Below are 24,005 nucleotides of genomic sequence, written 5' to 3' on the forward strand. Positions count from 1 at the left end.
TCCGTGCTCTTCAGGATATTCATCTTGTACTACGCCGACTGGCCTGACAGCCGGCTGCTGGGGCAGAGGCGGAGGCAGCTGCCCAGCAAGCGGGGGAGGCAGGAGGCCGTCTCCCTTAGCGATCCTGGTGAGCCAGTGGCACTTCCGGGTGGTGTGATTCGACGGCTTCGTGCCGCTATGGAACTTGCAAGGTCCATCCAAGGTCTGCTCATAAGAGAAGGCTGGCAACCAGTTTGGCTTGCTGCCTTTCCGTCGCTTGGGTGGAGGCTGCTCATCTGGCTGCTGGGCTTCAACGGTCGCGACTTGCCAGCTGCTGGAAGCCGGCTGCGGGGCCTTGCGCTTGTGGTCGCCCTGCTGTTGTCGTCGGTTGGCGTCTGCGGCCGGAGTTCTTGGAGCTTGAGGAGCCACTTTGCCAGTTGTGCTGATTTGAATCTCTGCCTTCATGGAGGAGTCGGCCGTGGCGTACTTGTCCGCTATGATCAGCAGCTCGTCGAGGGTTTCTGGCTCGTCGCAGAGGAGCTTGTGCTTGAGGAGGGTGCCTTCTCTGCACCCGGCTGTGAAGTACTCGATGGCCTGCACCTCATGCACGCCCTCACAGGAGTTCCGAAGCTCGGCCCAACGCGTGAGGTAATCACGAGTCGACTCATCGGGGCCTTGCACGCACAAGGAGAGCTGACGGGGCTTGGGAGCATGCTTGTACGTGCTGGTGAAGTTGCGGACGAACGCTTCGGTGAAGTCGACCCAGCTATTGATGCTGCGGGGCTTTAGGCTGTTCAGCCATGTCCGGGCCGTGCCCTGGAGCATGAGCGGAACGTACTTTACGGCGACACGCTTGTTGCCATTTGCTATGCTGACAGCCGTGGAGTAGTCGACTAGCCAGTCTTCCGGCTTCATGGAGCCGGTATACTTAGGCGTGTCTCTTAGGAGCGTGAACCCTCTAGGAAAGGGCTCGTCTCGAATGCGGGGCCCAAAACAAGGCGGACCCAGCTCGTCCTCTTCTTCCAGCGCCAGGGATCGGTGAAGCCGGTCGATCCGGTGGCGGGCGTCATTCTCTCCAACTCCCTCCCGGCGGCCAAGGCAGTCACCGAGAGTCGGATGATCGACAGGCGGCGGAGAGACTCGCCTCTCCTTGCGAGGAGGGGGAGGCGGACAGTCGTCCCGTCATTCCACTGCCCTCGGGCGGCCGTCTCGGTCGTGCTCTATGGTAATGCGAGTCCGACTGTGGCTGACAGCCGACTCCTTGTCTCTTCTTCCTCGAGCGCCGCCAGTCAGTGTCTGAGACGTCGCGCCTTGATCTCGGTGAAGGTCGTCGTTTGGCTGCTGCGGCGCCTCCGTGCGGCAGCCGGCCTTGTTCTGCGCGGCGGCCGCGTCGAGGAGCCGCTGGACTCGCTCCATCATGAGGCGGCATTCTTCGCCCTCGAAATTGTCCAGCTCATCTGTTGCTGCCTGAGCGGCTCGGATGTTCTCCGCTGGTGTAGCGTACACAGGGCGGCTTGCCCCAAACAGGTTGGCGATGGCTACGCCGTGCTGCCGGACCGCGCCAAGGCAGCTGGGCCCCGCCGGGGCCGGCGAGCCGCCGACGGCGCGATCCATCTCCCGCTGGTAGGCTTCTTACAAGTGCCTCATGCTGGCCAGCTTCTTCGCGCCTTCAACGAGCTGAAGGCGGCGCGCCTCCAACGTCTCTGCGTCAGCGTCTTCCGGAATGGGCGCAGTTAGGTCCTGTAGCGCCGCGCCGAGTGAGTCATGCGCTCCTCCGCCGGGGAGCTCGTCATGACTGATGACTAGCACCTCGGTGACGGTGCTTCCGTCGCTCTCCGCGCGAGGGAGGGGTTCGTCGTAGACCACCACGTTGGTGGGGAACGCGTCGAGTGACGTGGTGTCGGAGTCGACCAGCATCGGGTCGGTGGAGCCCACAGACTCCAAGTCTACGGCAGGCTCGCCGAAAACGTGGAGTTGATCGAGGAGGCACGCGAGGAGGCTCTCGGGGCCGCCCGTGCCTGCGTTGGATGCGAGTTCGTCGGAGAGGCGGACCTCGCCGACAAGTTCAGACAGGCAGCTGGTTGCGCAGGCGATCTCAATGCCGCTTAGCGCGTCGGCGCAAACTTCGTCTGGCGTGCCTGGCTAGCTGCGCTCGCCAGGGAGAAAAAGGGTTCCCGTCCAGAACAGGTCTCCGGACGGCGGTGCACCAGGCCCCACGATGGGCGCCAAATGTCGGGGGTTTGGTGCGACATATGCCAACGGATGGCTTATCATGGTGGGGGCGAGTAGAACGTCGCCGGTGCCTGGAAACGGGATGAGGCAAAGGCATGCACGCCGGCGAATCTTACCTAGCTTCAGGGCTCTCCGGGGAGATAATACCCCTACTGCTGCTCTGCGGGGTCTCCGCATGATTACTATGGCAAAGTGTTTACACGGTTGCTCCTTGATCTGTTTTCTGGTGGTGGGAGAGGGCGAGGCTAGCTCTCTCCCTTCTATATGATTTGGTCTAGAGCTAATGGGTTCCAACCCTTTGCATGGGTGCCCTGGGGGGTTTATATAGGCCTACCCCCAGGGGTACAATGGTAATCTGGCTGGACGAGGGCCCAGCCGTCAGTGCCTCTGGCCTCCGTCTTCTCTGCCGACCACTGGGGCCCGCCGACTGGCGGGTCCCGCCGACTGGCCTGGTACGGAGCCATCAGGCCGCGTCCGCCGCGGGCGGGTCTTGCCGGCTGCTGATTACTGTAGCCGTGCTTCTGATGACGCGGGCTTGGTCATGAGGTCGTGGCAACAGCCCCGCCGCCTGGCGGGCGATCACTATTGCCACTCCCCATCACATCTTGATTAATGGCGCGTGGGCCCCAGGGGAGGGCTCGGCCGACTCCCAGGGGCCGACTCCCGTCGGGCCTGACTGGCGGTCCTCTTGCCATCTCCTGGGGTCTCACTGACTGGTGGGACCCGCTGCCCCTGGGCCGTACAGGCAAGCCGTCGTGGGTGCAGGATTCGGTCCTGTGGTGCTGATGTCAGGGCTGGCATGGCAACAGTGCCACGCCGCATGGAGATCTTCCGGGGTACGACGTGCTGTAGCCATGCCTGCCCTTGGTAAGGGGCAGGAGCGGGCTTCATTATTGCCACTCCCCCGCCCTGTCCCACTTGATGAGGTCGTGGGGGGTGTTGGAGTCGTAGGCCGACCCCCCCCCCCCCCCGAAGCCGGCTTCTCTGGAAGTCGTCAGTCAGGGGTCGGCTCTCCCTGAAGTCGTCCCTGAGACTCGGTCGTGAGTGGTCAGTCGGCCACCTTCGCCATTGGCTTCTTGAAGGCGGCTCTTCGTCCTGGGGTCTTGAGGGGCGCAGCCTGCCCCGATGTCTTGAAAGGTTCTGGGGCTCGGGTCGACCTACCCGTGGCCCATTACTCCGACATCTTTTGACACATGTATTTGAGAGAAACCAGAATAACCATCTAGAAAGCAAAAAATGTGTATGTTTGGATAATCTTTCTAGCATTTGATCAATAAAAGGTAAAGGGTAATGATCCTTTTTAGTAGCTTTATTTAGTTTGCGGAAATCAATTACCATCCTATAACCTGTAACGATTCTTTGTGGGATCAATTCATCTTTATCATTAGGAACAACAGTAATACCTCCCTTCTTAGGGACACAATGGATAGGACTTACCCACTGACTATCAGCAACGGGATAAATTATACCTGCCTCCAGAAGCTTTAGTATTTATTTTCTTACCACTTCTTTCATCTTAGGATTTAACCGTCTTTGGTGATCAACAACTGGTTTAGCGTCTTTCTCCAATTTTATTTTGTGTTGGCATAGAGTGTGACTAATGCCCTTAAGATCATCAAGAGTATATCCAATAGCAGCACGGTGCTTCTTCAGAGTTTTCAATAATTTCTCTTCTTCCTTCTCTGAAAGGTTAGCACTAATAATAACAGGATATATCTTCTTTTCATCAAGATAAGCATATTTAAGAGTATCAGGTAATGGTTCAAGTTCAAACAAGGGATCACCCTTGGGTGGAGGAGGATCCCATAGGATTTCAACAGGCAAGTTGTGTTTCGAAATAGGTCCCTGTTTAAAGAATACTTCATCTATTTCCCTTCTTTCATTCATAAACATATCATTTTCATGGTCAAGCAAATATTGTTCTAACGGATCATTAGGAGGCATGGCAATTCCTCATCACATGGTTGTCTATGAAATTTAGCAAAATTAAACTCATGAGACATATCCCCCAAACCAATAGTAACAACATCCTTTTTGCAGTCTATCCTAGCATTAACAGTATTCAAGAAGGGTCTACTAAATATAATGTGACAAAAGTTATCTTGTGAGGAACCAAGAACAAGAAAATCGGTAGGATATTTAACTTTCCCACACAAGACTTCAACATCTCTAACAATCCCAACTGGTGAAAAAGTGTCTCTATTGGCAAGTTTAATTGTAACATCAATTTCTTCTATCTCAGCAGGTGCAATATCATGCATAATTTCTTTGTATAAGGAATGAGGTATTGCACTTGCACTAGCACCCATATCACACAAGCCATCATAACAATGATCTCCTATTTTAACAAAAATAACAGGCATACCTACAACATGTCTATGTTTATTTTTAGTATCAGGTCTAGCGATTCTAGCAGCTTCATCACAGAAGTAAATAACATGCCCATCAATATTATCGGCCAAGAGATCTTTAACCATATCAATACTAGGTTCAACTTTAATTTGCTCAGGGGGTGTAGGTGTTCTAGTATTACTCTTACGAACCAAAGTTGAAGCTTTAGCATGATCCTTTATTCTAACAGGGAAAGGTGGTTTCTCAATATAAGCAGTAGGAACAACAGGATCAACATTATAAGTGATAGTCTTTTCTTCAACTTTGTGCAACTACTTTTACTTCAATGGGAGGATTATATTTAAACCACTTCTCCTTAGGGAGATCAACATGAGTAGCAAAGGATTCACAGAAAGAAGCTACTATCTCAGAGTCAAGCCCATATTTAGTGCTAAATTCATGAAAAACATCGGTATCCATAAAAGATTTAACACAATCAAACTTAGGTGTTATACCTGACTCCTTACCTTCGTCGAGATCCCAATCTTCAGAGCTGCGTTTAATTCTTTCCAATAAATCACATTTGAATTCAATAGTCTTCATCATAAAAGAACCAGTACAAGAAGTATCGAGCATGGAGCGATTATTGAGAGAAAGTCGAGCATAAAATTTTGAATAATAATTTCTCTTGAGAGCTCATGATTGGGGCATGAATATAACATTGACTTAAGCCTCCCCCAAGCTTGAGCGATGCTTTCTCCTTCGCGAGGCCAAAAATTATATATATAATTACGATCATGATGAACAAGATGCATAGGATAAAACTTCTGATGAAATTCCAATTTCAATCGGTTGTAGTTCCATGATCACATATCATCACATAGCCTAAACCATGTCAATGCATTTCCCTTCAAAGATAAAGGGAAGACCTTCTTCTTGATAACATCATCGGGCACACCTGCAAGCTTAAATAATCCATACCCGAAGGATTAGCTAGCAGTTTCTCTATCATACCCGAAGGAATTTCAAAGTAAACATTTTCAGTAGGTTCAGTAGGTTGAGGAGAAACTCTTTGCTCTACTGGTCAGGGTGAAGATACCCCGAACAAGCCCCTCAAAGGATTACTTTCCATAGTAACAAGTGACAGTAAATTTCAGCACACTATATAAATTTTTCCTTACCAAAGGCGCTTCACTCCCCGGCAACGGCGCCAGAAAAGAGTCTTGATGACCCACAAGTGTAGGGGATCTATCGTAGTCCTTTCGATAAGTAAGAGTGTCGAACCCAACGAGGAGCACAAGGAAATGACAAGCGGTTTTCAGTAAGGTATTCTCTGCAAGCATTGAAATTATCGGTAACAGATAGTTTTGTGATAAGGTAATTTGTAACGGGTAGCAAGTAACAAGAGTAAATAAAGTGCAGCAAGGTGTCTCAATCCTTTTTGTAGCAAAGGACAAGCCTGGACAAACTCTTATATGAAGGAAAACGCTCCCGAGGACACATGGAAATTATCGTCAAGCTAGTTTTCATCACGCTCATATGATTCACGTTCGTTACTTTGATAATTTGATATGTGGGTGGACCGGTGCTTGGGTACTGCCCTTCCTTGGACAAGCATCCCACTTATGATTAACCCCTATTGCAAGCATCCGCAACTACAAAAGAAGTATTAAGGTAAACCTAACCATAGCATGAAACATATGGATCCAAATCAGCCCCTTACGAAGCAACACATAAACTAGGGTTTAAGCTTCTGTCACTCTAGCAACCCATCATCTACTTTTTACTTCCCAATGCCTTCCTCTAGGCCCAAACAATGGTGAGGTGTCATGTAGTCGACGTTCACATAACACCACTAGAGGAAAGACAACATACATCTCATCAAAATATCGAACGAATACCAAATTCACATGACTACTTATAGCAAGACTTATCCCATGTCCTCAGGAACAAACGTAACTACTCACAAAGCATATTCATGTTAATAATCAGAGGGGTATTAATATGCATAAAGGATCTGAACATATGATCTTCCACCAAATAAACCAACTAGCATCAACTACAAGGAGTAATCAACACTACTAGCAACCCACAGGTACCAATCTGAGGTTTTGAGACAAAGATTAGATACAAGAGATGAACTAGGGTGTGACGCCCCCAATTCAACCGTACACTAATCATACACGCAAACGTGTACGATCAAGATCAGGGACTCACGGGAAGATATCACAACACAACTCTACAAATAAAATAAGTCATACAAGCATCATATTACAAGCCAGGGGCCTCGAGGGCTCGAATACAAGTGCTCGATCATAGACGAGTCAGCAGAAGCATCAATATCTGAGTACAGACATAAGTTAAACAAGTTTGCCTTAAGAAGGCTAGCACAAACTAGGATACAGATCGAAAGAGGCGCAGGCCTCCTACCTGGGATCCTCCTAAACTACTCCTGATCGTCGTCAGCGGCCTGCACGTAGTAGTAGGCACCTCCGGTGTAGTAGGAGTCGTCATCGACGGTGGCATCGGCTCCTGGGCTCCAGCATCTGGTTGCGACAACCAGGTAGAATGGAAAGGGGGAAAAGAGGGAGAAAGCAACCATGAGTACTCATCCAAAGTACTCGCAAGCAAGGAGCTACACTACATATGCATGGGTACATGTGTAAGGGCCATATCGGTGGACTGAACTGCAGAATGCCAGAATAAGAGGGGGATAGCTAATCCTGTCGAAGACTACGCTTCTGGCAGCCTCCGTCTTGTAGCATGTAGAAGAGAGTAGACTGAAGTCCTCCAAGTAGCATCGCATAGCATAATCCTACCCGGCGATCCTCCCCTCGTTGCCCTGTTAGAGAAGGATCACCGGGTTATATCTGGCACTTGGAAGGGTGTGTTTTATTAAGTATCCAGTTCTAGTTGTCATAAGGTCAAGGTACAACTCCAAGTCGTCCTGTTACCGAAGATCACGGCTATTCGAATAGATAAACTTCCCTGCATGGGTGCACCACATTACCCGACATGCTCGATCCCTCTGGCTGGGCACACTTTCCTTGGTCATGTCCGGCCTCGGGAGATCAACACGTCGCAGCCCCACCTAGGCTCAACAGAGAGGTCAGCACGCCGGTCTAAATCCTATGCGCGCAGGGGTCTGGGCCCATCACCCATTGCACGCCTGCACGTTGCGCACGCGGCCGGAAGCAGACCTAGCCCCCTTAATACAAGCATGAGCTTATGGTCCAATGCGGCGCGCGCTGCTCAGTCGCTGACGTCACGAAGTGCTTCGGCTGATACCACGACGCCGGTTGCCCATATCTTGTCCCACGTGGCGGATAGTGCGTATAAGGTCAACGACCCAACTCAGATCAAATACCAAGATCTCGTTAAGCGTGTTAAGTATCCGCGAACGCCGAACAGGGCCAGGCCCACCTCTCTCCTAAGTGGTCTCAACATGTCCTGTCGCTCCGCCACAAAGTAACAGTCGGGGGCCGTCGGAAACCCAGGCCCACCTCTACCGGGGTGGAGCCACCTGCCCCTTCAGCCCCCATCTCCGAACAGTATCATAAGTAATGTAACAGTATAAGGTATGTAGTATATGCCCGTTATCACCTCCCGAAGTGATCACGGCCCAGTAGTATAGCATGGCAGACGGACAAGAGTGTAGGGCCATTGATGGAACACTAGCATCCTATACTAAGCAGTAGGATAGCAGGTAAGGGTAACAACTGTAGCAACAATGACAGGCTATGCAGCAGAATAGGATTAACCGAAAGCAGTAACATGCTACACTACTCTAATGCAAGCAGTATAGAGAAGAATATGCGATATCTGGTGATCAAGGGAGGGGGGCTTGCCTGGTTGCTCTAGCAAGGAGGGGTCGTCGTTGACGTAGTCGTACTCAGGGGCATCAACGTCGGTCTCGAGGTCTATCGAAGAAGAAGAGGGGGAAGAAACAGTAAATACGAAGCAAACAAAGCATCACAGAACATAACATGACAATACGCGGTGGTAGGGGTGACCTAACGGAGTACTAGGTGCTACTGACAAAGGGGGGAAACTTTCGGGAAAGTATCCCCGGTGTTTCGCGTTTTCGGACAGATGAACCGGAGGGGAAAAGTTGCGTGTTTGATAGGTTAGGGATGTGTGGCGGACGAACCGACTGCGTATCCGGATTCTTCGGATTTTTCTGAGCAACTTTCATATATAAATTATGTTCACCTGACTTACGGATTATTTTCTATGATTTTTCAAAGTTTAAAGGATTTTCTAGAATTTTGGAATATACCTAAATTCGAATTTAAACAGTGTACTACTTTTTATACTCACGGACAACTAGCCTATTAGAATGACGGGTGGGGTCCAGTGGCTGAGTCAGCATACACGGTCAGCAAGTCAACAGTCAATGGTTGACCTGGTCAAAGTGTGAATAGTGGTCGTGGGGCCTACTTGTCATTGACTGTTATTTTAACTTAAGTGCTAAACAGATTATTTAGGAAGGGGACCCACATGTCATTCACAGTAACTAATCCTGAGGTTGGTTGGTTGAACTAATTAGAGCAGGACCTAGCAGTAAACGTCTAGTTAGACTAACTAATTAGATTAGCACCTAACCTAATCTAACTTAGCACTACAAGCCGGCTTCTTGGACAGAGTCAGCAGCAGCAGAAACGCATCAGGCAAAGCAAGCAACAGCGGCATCAGGCTTAGCAAGCGGCAGCAAGTTGCGCAGCAGCAAACAGCACTAGCAGCGGCAAGCACTAGCGGATACGCACGAGCGACGACGGCCGGACGGGCGCACGTGGGCGCGTGCAAGGTCGCAACCAGGCGAGCAGGGCCTGGCCTGGGCGGGCGCGCGCGCAAGGTCGCGGCCAGAGGCGACGCCGGCGCGGGGCACAGGGAGCGGCCGGAGGTGAGGCAAGGCTAGGCCAGGGCGCAGCGATGAGCAGCAGCTCGCGGAGGCGAGCGGGGATGCGTCCACGCGCGAGTGGGCGCGTGCGGAGGCGCGGTCGGCGCAGGTCAGGTCGGGGTGGCCAAGTGCGCGGGCTAGTCGGGCGCGAGGTAGGGGAGCCCGGGGTGCTCGTGCCCGTCAGTCATGGCGGGCGGCGGAGTTCGGTGCAGGTGGGCAGCGGTGAAACGACATAAATCTGAGGGGGAATCATATGGGGAATCAAGGGGAGCTCACATCGCAGCTGTAGAGAAAGTCAGCGGGCTCGGGGAGGCTTCAATGAGGTCGAAATCGAAGATGACGAGCGGCGGGGCAGAGCTTGAAGAAGACCTCGTCCGGTCGATGCGGTGGCTCCGGGCTCGATCTCGTGGGTGGAGATGAAGAAGTGGACGACGACGGTTCTGCTGGACGTCTCCCCCGGCGAAGAGGCGCACGGTGGTCGCGGCTACGACGACGGCATGGCGACCATGAGATCAGGCGAACTCCAAGTTGTGACCAAAGGGAAAGGGGAGTTCGAGTGGGGGCTAGGGTTCGGTCGAGGGGGGCATGGCGCAGCCTTATCCTCCGGGGGGGGCGTGGGATGGGCGCCACGGCAACATCGCCGGTCGAGGAGGCCTGGATGGGCGCCACGGTCTCCCCCTGTTTCCTGTAGCGTGGGGAGGGAGAAGATATGAGGTGGGTTGGGCTGGCCGGTTAGGCCAGCTGGGCCGTTTGGCCCAGTTGGCCACGGGGGTTCCTTCTTTTCTTTTATTTTTTTGTTTCCTTTGTTTTGTTTTTTTTCTTTTTCTTTTCTTTTTCTTATCTTATTTCTTACCTGTTTTCTTTTAATTTCTCATTTGTATTAGTTTTATAAATTATAAAAGTAGTCACTAATTTAGTGTTAATAATTATGCTGCTGTCCCATTAACTTAGGGGCAACTAAATAAATAGTTTATTATTTTATAAAATGCAAAAGACATTTATTTCATTGTTCTACCTACTGTTTTAATTATTCAAGTGCATCTAAACTCTCTATAAAAATGTGGTTTGTTCACCTCAATTAGTTAGGGATTATTTGTCACATGATGAAAAATTTAGTTTTAATGTTTGAAAACTTTTACCGTTTGACGTTATTTTAAATTTGAAATTTGAACTGGTTTTTGAACCGGCGTGAGTTTATCAACTGTAACTGAGGTGACGTGGCATCTAGCAGAGGGTTACTGTAGCTTAATTACCCGGGCGTCACATAGGTTTTGAGAGGAGATGGTGATGGTGAAGATGTTGATGGAGATTGACCCCCTCCCGATGAGAGGATCGATGGTGATGACAATGATGATGATTTCCCCCTCCCAGAGGGATGTTTCCCTGGCAGAACAGCTCTGCCAGAGCCCTAGATTGGTTCCGTCAAGGTTCCGCCTCGTGGCGGCGGTGTTTCGTCCCGAAAGCTTCCTTCTTATTTTTTTTCCAGGGTGAAAAACTTCATATAGCAGAAGAAGGGCATCGGAGGCCTGCCAGGGGGCCCACGAGGCAGGGGGCGCGCCCTACCCCCTGGGCGCGTCCCCCACCCTTGTGGATGGTGGGTGGCCCCCCTCTGGTTGATTCTCTCGCCAGTATTTTTTATTAATTCCAAAAACTGCCTCCATGAAGTTTCAGGACTTTTGGAGCTGTGCAAAATAGGTCTCTAATATTTGCTCCTTTTCCAGCCCAGAATTCCAGCTGCCGGCATTCTCCCTCTTCATGTAAACCTTGTAAAATAAGAGAGAATAGGCAAAAGTATTGTGACATAATGTGTAATAACAGCCCATAATGCAATAAATATCGATATAAAAGCATGATGCAAAATGGACGTATCACAACAATAGGTTCTACTTTGATTTGTTTATCAGGTTTAGGTGTTCTGATATAACTTTTGTTGACCACGGTTGAAACTTTAGCATGTTCCTTCATCCTAACAGGGAAAGGTAGTTTCTCAATATAAGCAGTAGGAACAACCGGATCAACATTATAAATAATAGTTTCCTCTTTAGCTAGTACTGATTCTTTAATGTCTTCTTTAATAGGTGTGTGATATTTAAACCACTTCTCCTTAGGGAAATCAACATGAGTAGCAAATTATTCACAAAAGGAGGCTACTATCTCAGAGTCAAGTCCATATTTAGTGCTAAACTTTTGAAAAGCATCGGTATTCATAAAAGATTTAACACAATCAAACTTGAGATCAATACTTGACTCTTTACCTTCGTCGAGTTCCCAATCTTCAGAGTTGCATTTAATTCTTTCCAAAACATCCCAACGGAATTCAATAGTCTTCTTCATAAAAGAACCAGCACAAGAAGTATCAAGCATGGATCGATCATTATGAGAAAGTCGAGCATAAAACTTCTGGATAATAATTTCTCTTGAGAGCTCATGATTGGGGCATGAATATAACATTGACTTAAGCTTCCCCCAAGCTAGAGTGATACTTTCACCTTCACGAGGCCAAAAATTATATATGTAATTCTGATCACGATGAACTAGATGCATAGGATAATTTTTTTTGGTGAAACTCCAATTTCAATCGATTGCAATTCCAAGATCCAATACCATCGCATAGCCAATACCATGCCAATGATTTTCCCTTCAAAGATAAAGGGAAACCCTTCTTCTTAACTTCATCTTCGGGTAAACCTGCAAGCTTAAACAATCCACAAATTTCTTCCACATATATCAAATGCATATCAGGATGTTCGGTTCCATCTCCTGCAAAAGGATTAGCTAGCAGTTGTTCTATCATACCCAAAGGAATTTCATATTCAATATTTTCAGTAGGTGCAGTAGGTTGAGGGGTAACTAATTGTGGTTCCGGTCGAGGTGAAGATACCCCGAACAAACCCCTCAAAGGATTGCTTTCCATAGTAACAAGTGACAATAAATTTTAGCATGTAGTAATAATTTTTCCTCACCAATTTCCACTTACCAAGAGCGCTTCACTCCCTGGCAACGGCGCCAAAAAAGAGCCTTGATGACACACAAGTATATGGGATCAATTGTAGCCTTTTCGATAAGTAAGAGTGTTGAACCCAACGAGGAGCAGAAGGAAATGACAAGTGGTTTTCAGCAAGGTAATGTCTGCAAGCGCTGAAATTGTAAGTGACGGAGTAGTTTGATAGCAAGATAATTTGTAACGAGCAAATAATGATAGTAGTAACAAAAGTGCAGCAAGTTAGCCCAATCCTATTGAGGCAAAGGATAGGCCAAAACGGTCTCTTATAATAAGCAAAGCGCTCTTCAGGGTACACGGGAATTTCATTTAGTTACTTTCATCATGTTGATTCGATTTGTGTTCGCTACTTTGATAATTTGATATGGGGGTGGACCGGTGCTTAGGTGTTGTTCTTACTTGAACAAACCTCCTACTTATGATTAATCCCCTCGCAAGCATCCGCAACTACGAGAAAAGTATTAAGAATAAACTCTAACCATAGCATTGAACTTTTGGATCCAATCGGTCCCTTACGAAATAGCGCATAAACTAGGGTTTAAGCTTCTGTCACTCTCGCAACCCATCATCTAATAACTACTCCCCAATGCATTCCCTTAGGCCCAAATGTGGTAAAGTGTCATGTAGTCGACGTTCACATGACACCACTAAGGGAATCACAACATACATACTATCAAAATATCGAACACATATCAAGTTGACATGATTACTTGCAACAAGATTTCTCCCATGACCTCAAGAACAAAAGTAACTACTCACAAATGATAATCATGCTCAAGATCAGAGGGGTATTAAACAGCATATTGGATCTAAACATATAATCTTCCACCAAATAAACCATATAGTAATCAACTACAAGATGTAATCAACACTACTAGTCACCCACAAGCACCAATCTGTAGTTCCGGTACACAGATTGAACACAAGAGATGAACTAGGGTTTGAGAGGAGATGGTGCTGTCGAAGATGTTGATGGAGATTTCCCTCCCCAAGATGGGAGATTTGTTGGTGATGATGATGACGAGGATTTCCCCCTCCGGGAGGGAAGTTCCCCCGACGGAATCGCTCCGCCGGAGGGCAAAAGTGCTCCTACCCAAGTTCCGCCTCGAGACGGCGGCGCTTCATCCCGAAAGTCCTCTCCTTCTTTTTTCTAGATCAAAATGACTTATATACCAGAATATGGGCACCGGAGGTGGGCCGAGGGGAGCACAACCCACCAGGCCGCGCCTGGGCTCCCTAGCGTGCCCAGGTGGGTTGTGCCCACCTGGTGGGCCCCCTCTGGTACTTATTGGCTCCAATATTTCTTATATATTCCCCGTGAAGTTTCAGCTTATTTGGAGTTGTGCGGAATAGGTGGCCTGACGTAGCTTTTCCAGGTCCAGATTTCCAACTGCCGGAATTCTCCCTCTTTGTGTGTACCTTGCATATTATGAGAGAAAAGGCATTAGAATTACTCCAAAAATCATTATTATGCATAAAAACATTATAAATAACAGTAGGTAAACATGATGCAAAATGGACGTATCACTCGTCACTCGGTGTCTCTACAACCATGAACCGTGAAGCGGCACGTGCATAGTAGAGACCCTAACGTAGCAGTTCAGGCAGTCCAGTCTAAATCGTGTACACTTACGTACAACCACACTGCAAAAAATACAGCCACATGGGTACATATGGGAGTGATCTCGAACACGTACAACAACGGCGTCATGTTCATCGGCAGCCAACCGGCTGGGTCGGAACGGTGGAAACAGCGTCGTGTTGATCAGGAGTCAAGCGACTGGGTCGAAATGCGCTGTGTTCATCGGGAGCCAACCGGCTTGGATGGAACAGCAAAAACGGGGTCTGGCATACCGCAAAATGGAGGAAACGGAGTTCTCTTGGACCGCGTACGGTCGAAACGGGGTCCTGTTGATCGGGAGGGGTGTGGCATACCGTGAAACGGAGGAAACAGAGTTATCTTCGACCGCCTACGGTCGAAACGGGGTCCTGTTGATCGAGAGGGGTGTGGCATAGCGCAAAACAGAGGAAACGGACTACTCTTCGAGATCCTACGGTCGAAACGGGTTCATGTTCATCGAGAGGGGTGTGGCGTATCGCAAAATGGGACTCCACGGGCTACTGTTTATCACCGTCTACTCCCTCGCTCAAGCCTCCACATGCTACTGTTCATCCATTGTCGACTTCCTCCAGCCGCCACCATCTACTGTTCATCCACCACTCCACGGGGTCCTGCTCATCCACCCCCAACCGGCTGGGCTAGCTGTGGCGGCCTCCTTGGGGTCCTGTTCATCCAACGGCAAACCACGGGGTCCTATTCTTCCAACCCCCACCGGGAATTGTTCATCCACAGCCAACCAACCGGCTCGATCGATGCATGCGTCTCGACTCATGTCTATGTGTATCGCTCGTGAGGCAGCAACAGGCACTGTTCATCGAGAGGCAGCCCAACCGGCTACACGTCTCGCACGTACCGGGGGCCTTCGGCTTCAGTAAGCAGCGAGAAGAGGATCGATTGGGTTCTGTTAGGTAGTGAAGGAATCTCTCGGGTTTAGTTAGAATCCAAGGATCGATCGACTTTAGAGTATGCGAGGGCGAGGTCGATCGCTCGGGTTCGGTAAGCGAACGTACGCCTCAATTGCTCAAGGTGTTGATCATGCTTTTCCCGTGGAAAAGGTTTAGTCAACGGATCTGCAACATTCAGATCCGTATGTACTTTGCAAATGTTTATGTCCTCCTCCTTGATCGCAACGCAGATGGAATTTAAGCGTCACTTTATGTGTCTGGTCCTCTTGTGAAACCTTGGTTCCTTGGCTAGAGCAATGGCACCAGTGTTGTCACAGAACAGAGTCATTGGGTCCGGTGCACTGGGCACAACTCCAAGATCTGTCATGAACTGCTTCATCCAGACACCTTCCTTCGCTGCCTCCAAGGCAGCTATGTACTCCGCTTCGCATGTAGAATTAGCTAACACGCTTTGTTTGGAACTGCACTAGCTTACCGCTCCCCCATTTAAAATATATATGTATTCGGTTTGAGACTTAGAGTCATATGGATCAGTGTTAAAGCTTGCATCGACGTAACTCTTTACGACGAGCTCTTGATCACCTCCATAAACGATAAACATTTCCTTAGCCATTTTCAGGTACTTAAGGATATTCTTGACCACCGTCCAGTGTTCCACTCCTGGATCACTTTAAAGCCATACTTATGGCAAGGCTGGCCTTTGGTCTTGTGCACAGCATTGCATACGTGATAGAGCCTATGGCGGAAGCATAGGGGATGACACTCATCTTTTCTCTATACTCTGTAGTTGCTAGGCATTGAGTCTTACTCAACTTCACACCTTGCAAAACAGGCAAGAACCCCTTCTTGGAATGATCCATTTTGAACTTCTTCAAAATCTTATCAAGGTATGTGCTTTGTGAAAGTCCTATCAAGCGTCTTGATCTATCTCTATAGATCTTGATGACTGATATGAAAGCAGCTTCTCCTAGGTCCTTCATTGAAAAACTCTTGTTCAAATATTCCTTCACGTTTTTCAAAAGTTCTATATTGTTTCCAATCAGCAATATGTCATCCACATATAATATTAGAAACACTATAGAGATCCCACTAATTTTCTTGTAAATACAAGTGAGGGAGTCCTGGATTAGGCGGTGTTCGGGTAGCCGGACTATACCTTCAGCCGGACTCCTGGACTATGAAGATACAAGATTGAAGACTTCGTCCTGTGTCCGGATGGGACTTTCCTTGGCGTGGAAGGCAAGCTTGGCGATGTGGATATTCAAGATCTCCTACCATTGTAACCGACTCTATGTAACCCTAACCCTATCCGGTGTCTATATAAACCGGAGGGTTGTAGTCCGTAGGGGAGAATCAACTCCATATACAACAATCATACCATAGGCTAGCTTCTAGGGTTTAGCCTCCTTGATCTCGTGGTAGATCTACTCTTGTACTACCCATATCATCAATATTAATCAAGCAGGAGTAGGGTATTACCTCCATCGAGAGGGCCCGAACTTGGGTAAAAACATCGTGTTCCTTGTCTCCTATTACCATCCGGCCTTGACGCACAGTTCGGGACCCCCTACCCGAGATCCGCCGGTTTTGACACCGACAACAAGCTTCTCCATAAACTTGTATAAACCCAAACGCTTTGATCACCTCATCAAAGCGAAGATTCCAACTCCGAGATGCTTGCACCAGTCCATAAGTGGATCGGTGGAGCTTGCACACTTTGTCAGCATTCTATGGATCGACAAAACCTTTCGGTTGCATCATATACAACTCTTCCTTAAGGAAACCATTAAGGAACGTTGTTTTGACATCCATCTGATAGATTTCATAATCGAAAAATGCAGCTATTGCCAACATGATTCTGACGGGCTTAAGCATCGCTACGTGTGAGAAAGTATCATCGTAGTCAACTCCTTGAACTTGTGAAAACCCCTTTGCCACAAGTCGAGATTTATAGACGGTGACATTACTGTCTGCGTCCGTCTTCTTCTTATAGATCAATTTATTCCGAATGGCCTTTTGCCCTTCAGGCAATACTTCCAAAGTCCATGCTTTGTTTTCATACATGGATCCCATCTCAGATTCATGGCCTCTAACCATTTGCCAGAATCCGGGCCCACCATCGCTTCTCCATAGCTCGTAGGTTCATCGTTGTCCAACAACATGACCTGTAAGACAGGGTTACCATACCACTCAGGTGCAGTACGTATCCTTGTCAACCTACGAGGTTTGATAGTAACTTGATCTGAAACTTCATGATCACTATCATTGGCTTCCTCTTCAACTGAAGTAGGTGCCACAGAAACATCTTTCTGCGCTACGCTACTCTCTGGTTGAAGTAAAGGTTCAACAACCTCATCAAGTTCTATCTTCCTCCCACTCAATTCTTACTAGAGAAACTCTTTCACATGAAAGGACCCGTTTTTAGCGATAAACACTTTGCCTTCAGATCTGAGATAGAAGGTATACCCAACCATCTCTTTCGGGTATCCTGTGAATGAAGATGCATTTGTCCGCTTTGGGTTCGAGCTTTTCCGACTGAAGCCTTTTGACATAAGCATCGCAGCCCCAAACCTTAAGAAATGACAACTTAGGTTTCTTGCCAAACCATAGTTCATACGGTGTCGTATCTATGGACTTAGATGGTGCCATATTTAAAGTGAATGCAACTATCTCTAACGCATAACCCCAAAACGATAGTGGCAGATTGGCAAGAGACATCATAGAACGCACCATATCCAATAAGGTACGACTATGATGTTCGGACACACCATTACGCTATGGTGTTCCAGGTGGCATCAACTGTGAAAAACATTGTCTTAAGTGATTGCCAAACTCATAACTCAGATACTCTCCCCCTCGATCAAATTGTAGGAATTTGATCTCCTTGTTACGATGATTCTCAACTTCACTCTGAAATTGCTTGAACTTTTCAAACGTTTCAAACTTATGCTTCATTAAGTAAATATATCCATATCTACTCAAGTCATCGGTGAAGGTGAGAAAGTAACGATATCTACCACGTGCGTCAACACTCATCGGACCGCACACATCAGTATGTATGATTTCCAACAAGTCACTTGCCCGGTTCATTGTTTCAGAAAACGGGATTTTAGTCATCTTGCCGATAAGGCATGTGTCGGTGTCAAAACCGGCGGATCTCGGGTAGGGGGTCCCGAACTGTGCGTCTAGAACGGATGGTAACAGGAGGCAAGGGACACAAAGTTTTACCCAGGTTCGGGCCCTCTCGATGGAGGTAAAACCCTATGTCATGCTTGATTAATATTGATGATATAGGTAGTACAAGAGTAGATCTACCACGAGATCGAGGAGGCTAAACCCTAGAAGCTAGCCTATGGTATGATTGTTGATGTGTATGTTGTCCTACGGACTAAAACCCTCCAGTTTATATGGACACCGGATAGGGTTAGGGTTACATAGAGTCGGTTACAATGGTAGGAGATCTAAATATCCGTATCGCCAAGCTTGCCTTCCACGCCAAGGAAAGTCCCTTCCGGACACGGGACGGAGTCTTTAATCTTGTGTCTTCATAGTCTAGGAGTCCAGCTGAAGGTATAGTCCGGCCATCCGGACACCCCCTAATCCAGGACTCCCTCAGTAGCCCCTGAACCAGGCTTCAATGACGACGAGTCCGGCGCGCAGATTGTCTTCGGCATTGCAAGGCGGGTTCCTCCTCCAAGTACTTCGTAGAAGATTTTGAACACAAAGGTAGTGTCCGGCTCTGCAAAATAAGTTTCCACATATTGCCATAGAGAGAATAATATTTACACAAATCTAATCTACAGACGTATTCCGTAGTGCGACACACCACGGCCAAGCCTTTATCCGAGTCATTTCATTATCCCACCTCAACGCGTCATGCGAGGCGGTTTCCTTGGCACGTCTTGTTAAAGCAGAGATCGTGTCCCCTTATTCCGGGATTCTCATCAATACGGGCGTGGGTAACCCAACCGCGCCATTGATTATGGCGCTTGGGAGATTAGCGAGTTTTACCAGGCTGGTGGGGACACGTAGTTGTGTCCACCTATATAAGGGGATAAGGATCCACCTTTTCACCTCCGCCTTCTTCCTCCCTTGCTTATCCATTCTCGCGCACTCGAGCTCCAGCGCCCAAGTCCGCACTCCCCACCTCAACCTTCTCCAGCCATGTCCGGAGCAGGAGGCAAGTGGATAGTCTCCTCCGTCACAGAGGGGCACATCAAAAGACTAAGGAAGGCCGGATACTTGTCTAACGACATTGCGCATCGGCTTCCCGAAAAGGGGCAGCTCATCCCCACCCCTAGGCCCCATGAGAGGGTGGTGTTCCTCCCCCATTTCCTCCACGGACTAGGTTTCCCTCTCCACCCATTTGTCCGGGGGCTCATGTTCTACTACGGCCTGGATTTCCATGATCTGGCCCCGAATTTTGTCCTCAACATCTCAGCGTTTATCATCGTGTGCGAGGCCTTCCTCCGCATCCGCCCCCATTTCGGCCTATGGCTCAAGACTTTCAATGTCAAGCCAAAGGTGGTGCGCGGCAACCAGGCGGAGTGCGGAGGCGCCATGGTGGGCAAGATGGCCAACGTCTTATGGCTTGAGGGCTCCTTTGTGGAGACCCTGAAGGGGTGGCAATCGGGGTGGTTTTACATCACCGAGCCACGTGACCCCGAATGGGTCGCAGCCCCCGAGTTTCGGTCCGGACCCCCTACGCGGCTCACCTCCTGGAAGGAGACCGGCCTGTCGTGGGGTAAAAAAGGAGAGCTGGCCGGACTCCAAACATGCGTCCAAACCCTGGTGGACAAGAAGCTCAAACTTGTCAACGTAGTCCAGGTTATGCTCATCCGCCGGATCCTCCCGTGCCAACAACGGGCTTTCAACCTATGGGAGTTTGACCCGGCGGGGCACCAAACTCTGAGCAGGCTCTTCGACACGACGTACGAAGATGCCTGGAAGGTGCTTTTCAAGGGCGCCGAGGCCCCCGCATCCGCTACCGAGGATCGCGGATTCAGTACACAGCGTCACGCTCATGCGGTAAGCTGTTTTTTCCTTTTACAGGGTATCGGTTTTTCATAGTTTGACTCCATGCGGGATCTAAACTCCCTTACCTTTGACAGGATTGGCAGGAGACGTCCGGACAGATCAACTGTCCGTCTCCTTTGCCCGAAGGCCCAGCGAACGCTCACTTGGCGAAGCTGCTGGTTCCGGCACCCCATGTGGTGCCGGAGAAGAGGGCCAAGAAGAAGGCCACGGGGACTCGAAAGAGTGCCCGGCGCCTGGAGGTGTCGGATTCACCATCCGACGAATCCAAGATGCACTCCTCCCATGAAGACGAGGAGGAGGAAGAAGTGACCCCTCCCCCTCCAGCGGGGGAAGGGAAGAAAAGGAAGGCCCCCCCAACTGGGGAGGCCGAAGGGTCCAAGAAGGGGAAAACCCTTCCTCCGGACTACTCCACCGACGCCGACGACGGCGGAGAGGAGTGGGCGCCCAGGGCCAAGCCCCTGGCCAAATCGTAAGTATCCGGATACCAGAGTAATTCATAGTATTCGTTTATTGCACAGCTTTTCCTTATGTCGAATATGTTTATGCAGCCCACCCAAAGACCGGCTCGACGCGTCGTAGAGCAGCTCACTGGACTCGTCGGATGTGAACTCGCTTCCGACGGCTTCCTCCCCCCGCCCTATGGATGACACCAAAGTGTTGTCCCAACAGGTTCCAATCCGGGAGGAGGTGGTCCTGGAGGCGCCGCAAGGCGACCTCCCGGACTCCAGGAGTAAAGGGGATGAAACCCCCAGGGCTCCAAGTCCGGCCCTAGGCCGGACACCGCTCCGGAACCTTCAAAGGTTCCAGAGTCCGGGGGGCCTCCTTCCAAGAGGAGCAAGCCCACCGTGCCGGTAACCTCTGTCCAACCGGAGGCGCCGGACAATCTGTTGGAGGCGCTCCTCCATCGACGAGGGGCACCGCACCATTATGAATGCGGTGGTCCAGAAGGTTCAGTCCGTCAAGAGCGGACTGACTGAAGCTTGTACTAGCCTTTTGACAGGCTTTGAGGTAAGTAAAGAATGTGTAAATAATATTACCGCATAGACAGTAGCCCCTGATGCTCTGTTTGGCATTCGGGAAGAAAAGCCGAATAGAGGATCAAATAAAATTCGCAGGAGTCTAACAAAAAGGAGTCAATATGCGTGTGCAGGCTTCCCTGCTGGCGTCCGCTGCACTGACTGCGGAAGTGGACACGCTAAAGCAGAACCTCGAGCGGTCCGAGCAAGAGCTCGGGCGTGCCAAGAAGCAGCTCGAGGACAATGAAGGTAAGAAATACCTTGCTTAAAGATATAAAAAGGTGCAATTGCAAAAAATGACAGGATTATCGTGGCTATTGTAGGGGCCACGTCTGAGGTGGCGACCCTTAAGCAAGCGCTGCTCGAGGCCGAGAAGACGGCGGCCGCGGAGCGCACCGAGCGAGAGAAGTATGAGGCCGAGGTTGGCAAGGTACGGCAAGAGCTCCAGGCTCTCATGGAAAAACATGAGAGTTTGGAGCTTGACTCAAAGACGCGAGTGTCCGAGCTCGCGGTGGCTATTGAAAATGCCAAGGCCGAATCCCAGAAGACCCTCCAGGAGTTGGATGAGGTGAAGAAGATAGCGGCGGGTAAGGCATTCTTTATGCAAAGCAAACACATAAATGTGAGTTACTTGTTACTTACCCGAATCCGGAGCTCTCCAGGAGCGTTCGCAGATCTTCACCGGAGTGTGTCTGATGCCGCCGCATTCTATCGAGCCGAGGAGGGCAGCTCGACAGAGAAGGTGTTCTGGTCTCAGTATGCTGAGGCCGGACACCCCGTGCCCCTGAGCGACCAGCTGAAGCAACTGGTCGAGCTCCACAAGGCGGCCGAACAGGCCATGAGGGGCCTCATGGTTCGGCTGTGGCCTGGAGAGGCTCTTCCTGGGAGCTATTTCGGGTAGGTGCGGCGGCTGGTGGAGGCCTATCCAAGGCTCGAAGTCATCAAGCGCTCCGTCTGCATTGAAGGTGCCTGTAGGGCCCTTGCCCGTGCTAAGGTGCACTGGGGCAAGCTGGATGCTGAGAAGCTTGTGAAGGACGGGCCACCGCCGGGGAAAGAGCATCGCAAGCCCGAGAATTATTATAAGGATGTTCTGAAAGGTGCCCTTCTTGTGGCGGATGAGTGTTCTATGGATGTAATTATTGAGTAAAACTCGCTCGTTTTGTCATGTGCGCTGAAAACTTGTTCATATGCGCTAAGCAATGTTGTTTGAATTTAAAATATTACCTTCTGTGCGGCTCTTTATCAATTCTGAGAGATGGCGAGTCGTCGGCTTCTGCCCCCGTGCCGCTAGTGCTGGGGTGTTCGGGGATAAACCTGAGCGCTCTTTTTCCCATGTTTGGGTCCTTCGAGGGAGGCGCTCAACCCAACGAACAAGGCAATTGGACTATAATGCGTGAACACTCTCACTTAGCCATAGAATTCTATAATTTTAAATTTCGGCGAAGCCCCTGGTATTCGGAAGACCGAGTTCGGGGCGCTATCCACGCCTTGGCCGGACAGAGCCGGCTCCTCGCCCTAAGCGGCATAAGTCTTTAGGGACTCGAAAAAACCTCTCGAACAGCGACCAGCTCTCGCTTCATCATGACGGTCGGTTTTAGCTTTCTCCACTGAGGTGCTCGGCCCAGCTCAACTGGGGCACAATCGCAGTGGTTCTCCTAGTGCTACCTTAGCCGATATAGCGGAACGTAAGGCACCAAAACATAGGAGCCGGGCAAACCCAAGACATGATTCAGAGCCAATGCATATAATGCTATAAGTTCGGGGTGCCGCACTTGTTAAAGTGTTCGGACTTCTCACACCATGTTGAGGGGTACTGAAGCCCCTGGCGTATTTTGGCCGTACCAAAGTGTACGGGTGCAACATGTCGTTAAGGAACATATATAATGAAATAAAAAAAGTAATGCAAAAATAGACAAAAGCTCTGCATTGTTTACTAAAGAGGGATGCAATCAAAGCAGAACGATACAATTAATGCGATAAGCAAAAGGTTGGACTATGTAACATGTCCGTTCCAGGGGCAAGCTGCGGAATAGTATGCGAAACAGGTATACTGCTCGTGATAGAGACCACCTGGGAGTTCCGTAATGCGGCGTGGCTTGTCTGCTTCCCTGGTTCTTGCATCGTTTGTGCGGCAATTGAACTGCCGAACAGGCCTTCCGAAGAGTGGAGTCCTGAAAGTAAGAGAAAATTAAAAAATTGGCAGCCCCTGGTGCGGTTTAAGCCGTGCTTCGGGCGTGCCGTGATGGTGCCCCTCCCCCTGTACCCATGGTATTTCTAGAGCGTAGTTATGTATGCGAAGTACTGGTATCACATTTTTGCGAGGGCTGGGGTTGGGGCCGCATTGCTACGCCTGCTCGGGTCATGCCAGGCGGTCTTGTTGTAGGTTACTCCGGGCGCGCTTGACGGTGTCCGGTCATTTAATGGCTGGACTGGAGAACTGCCTAGAGAGGCTGCTTTGTACTTTCGCTACAAGGGCCGCCATGTGCTCCTCCATTCGGAGGGAGCGTTCGGTGTTTCCATTGACCGTAATTACTCCTCGAGGGCCTGGCATCTTGAGCTTAGGGTATGCGTAGTGCGGTACCGCATTGAACTTGGCAAATGCGGTTCGCCCGAGCAGTGCGTGATAGCCACTGCGGAATGGGACTATGTCGAAGATTAACTCCTCGCTTCAGAAATTATCCGGAGATCCGAAGACCACTTCAAGTGTGACTGAGCCTGTACAGTTGGCCTCTACACCTGGTATTACGCCTTTAAAGGTCGTTTTGGTGGGCTTAATCCTCGAGGGATCTATGCCCATTTTCCGCACTGTATCCTGGTAAAGCAGGTTCAGGCTGCTGCCGCCGTCCATAAGGACTCTAGTGAGATGAAATCCGTCAATAATTGGGTCTAGAACCAATGCGGCGAATCTGCCGTGACGGGTGCTAGTGGGATGGTCCCTTTGATCAAAGGTGATCAGGCAGGAGGACCATGGGTTGAACTTTGG

At 49.6% G+C, this 24,005-nt stretch overlaps 1 long non-coding RNA gene across 1 annotated transcript; it reads right to left on the reverse strand.

The window, feature by feature from the left end:
- Positions 1-6,811: 6,811 nt before the first annotated feature.
- Positions 6,812-10,086, reverse strand: LOC147992834 (uncharacterized). The gene is made up of 3 exons (XR_015615414.1): positions 9,719-10,086; positions 8,391-8,462; positions 6,812-7,088 (listed from the first exon to the last, which is right to left on the reverse strand). It is a non-coding gene; the product is annotated as an uncharacterized LOC147992834 (long non-coding RNA).
- Positions 10,087-24,005: the final 13,919 nt, after the last annotated feature.

This window comes from Triticum urartu, chromosome 1A, assembly GCF_056163025.1.
Source record: "Triticum urartu cultivar PI428250 chromosome 1A, HENAU_Tu73, whole genome shotgun sequence".
NCBI classification, from domain to species: Eukaryota; Viridiplantae; Streptophyta; class Magnoliopsida; order Poales; family Poaceae; genus Triticum; species Triticum urartu.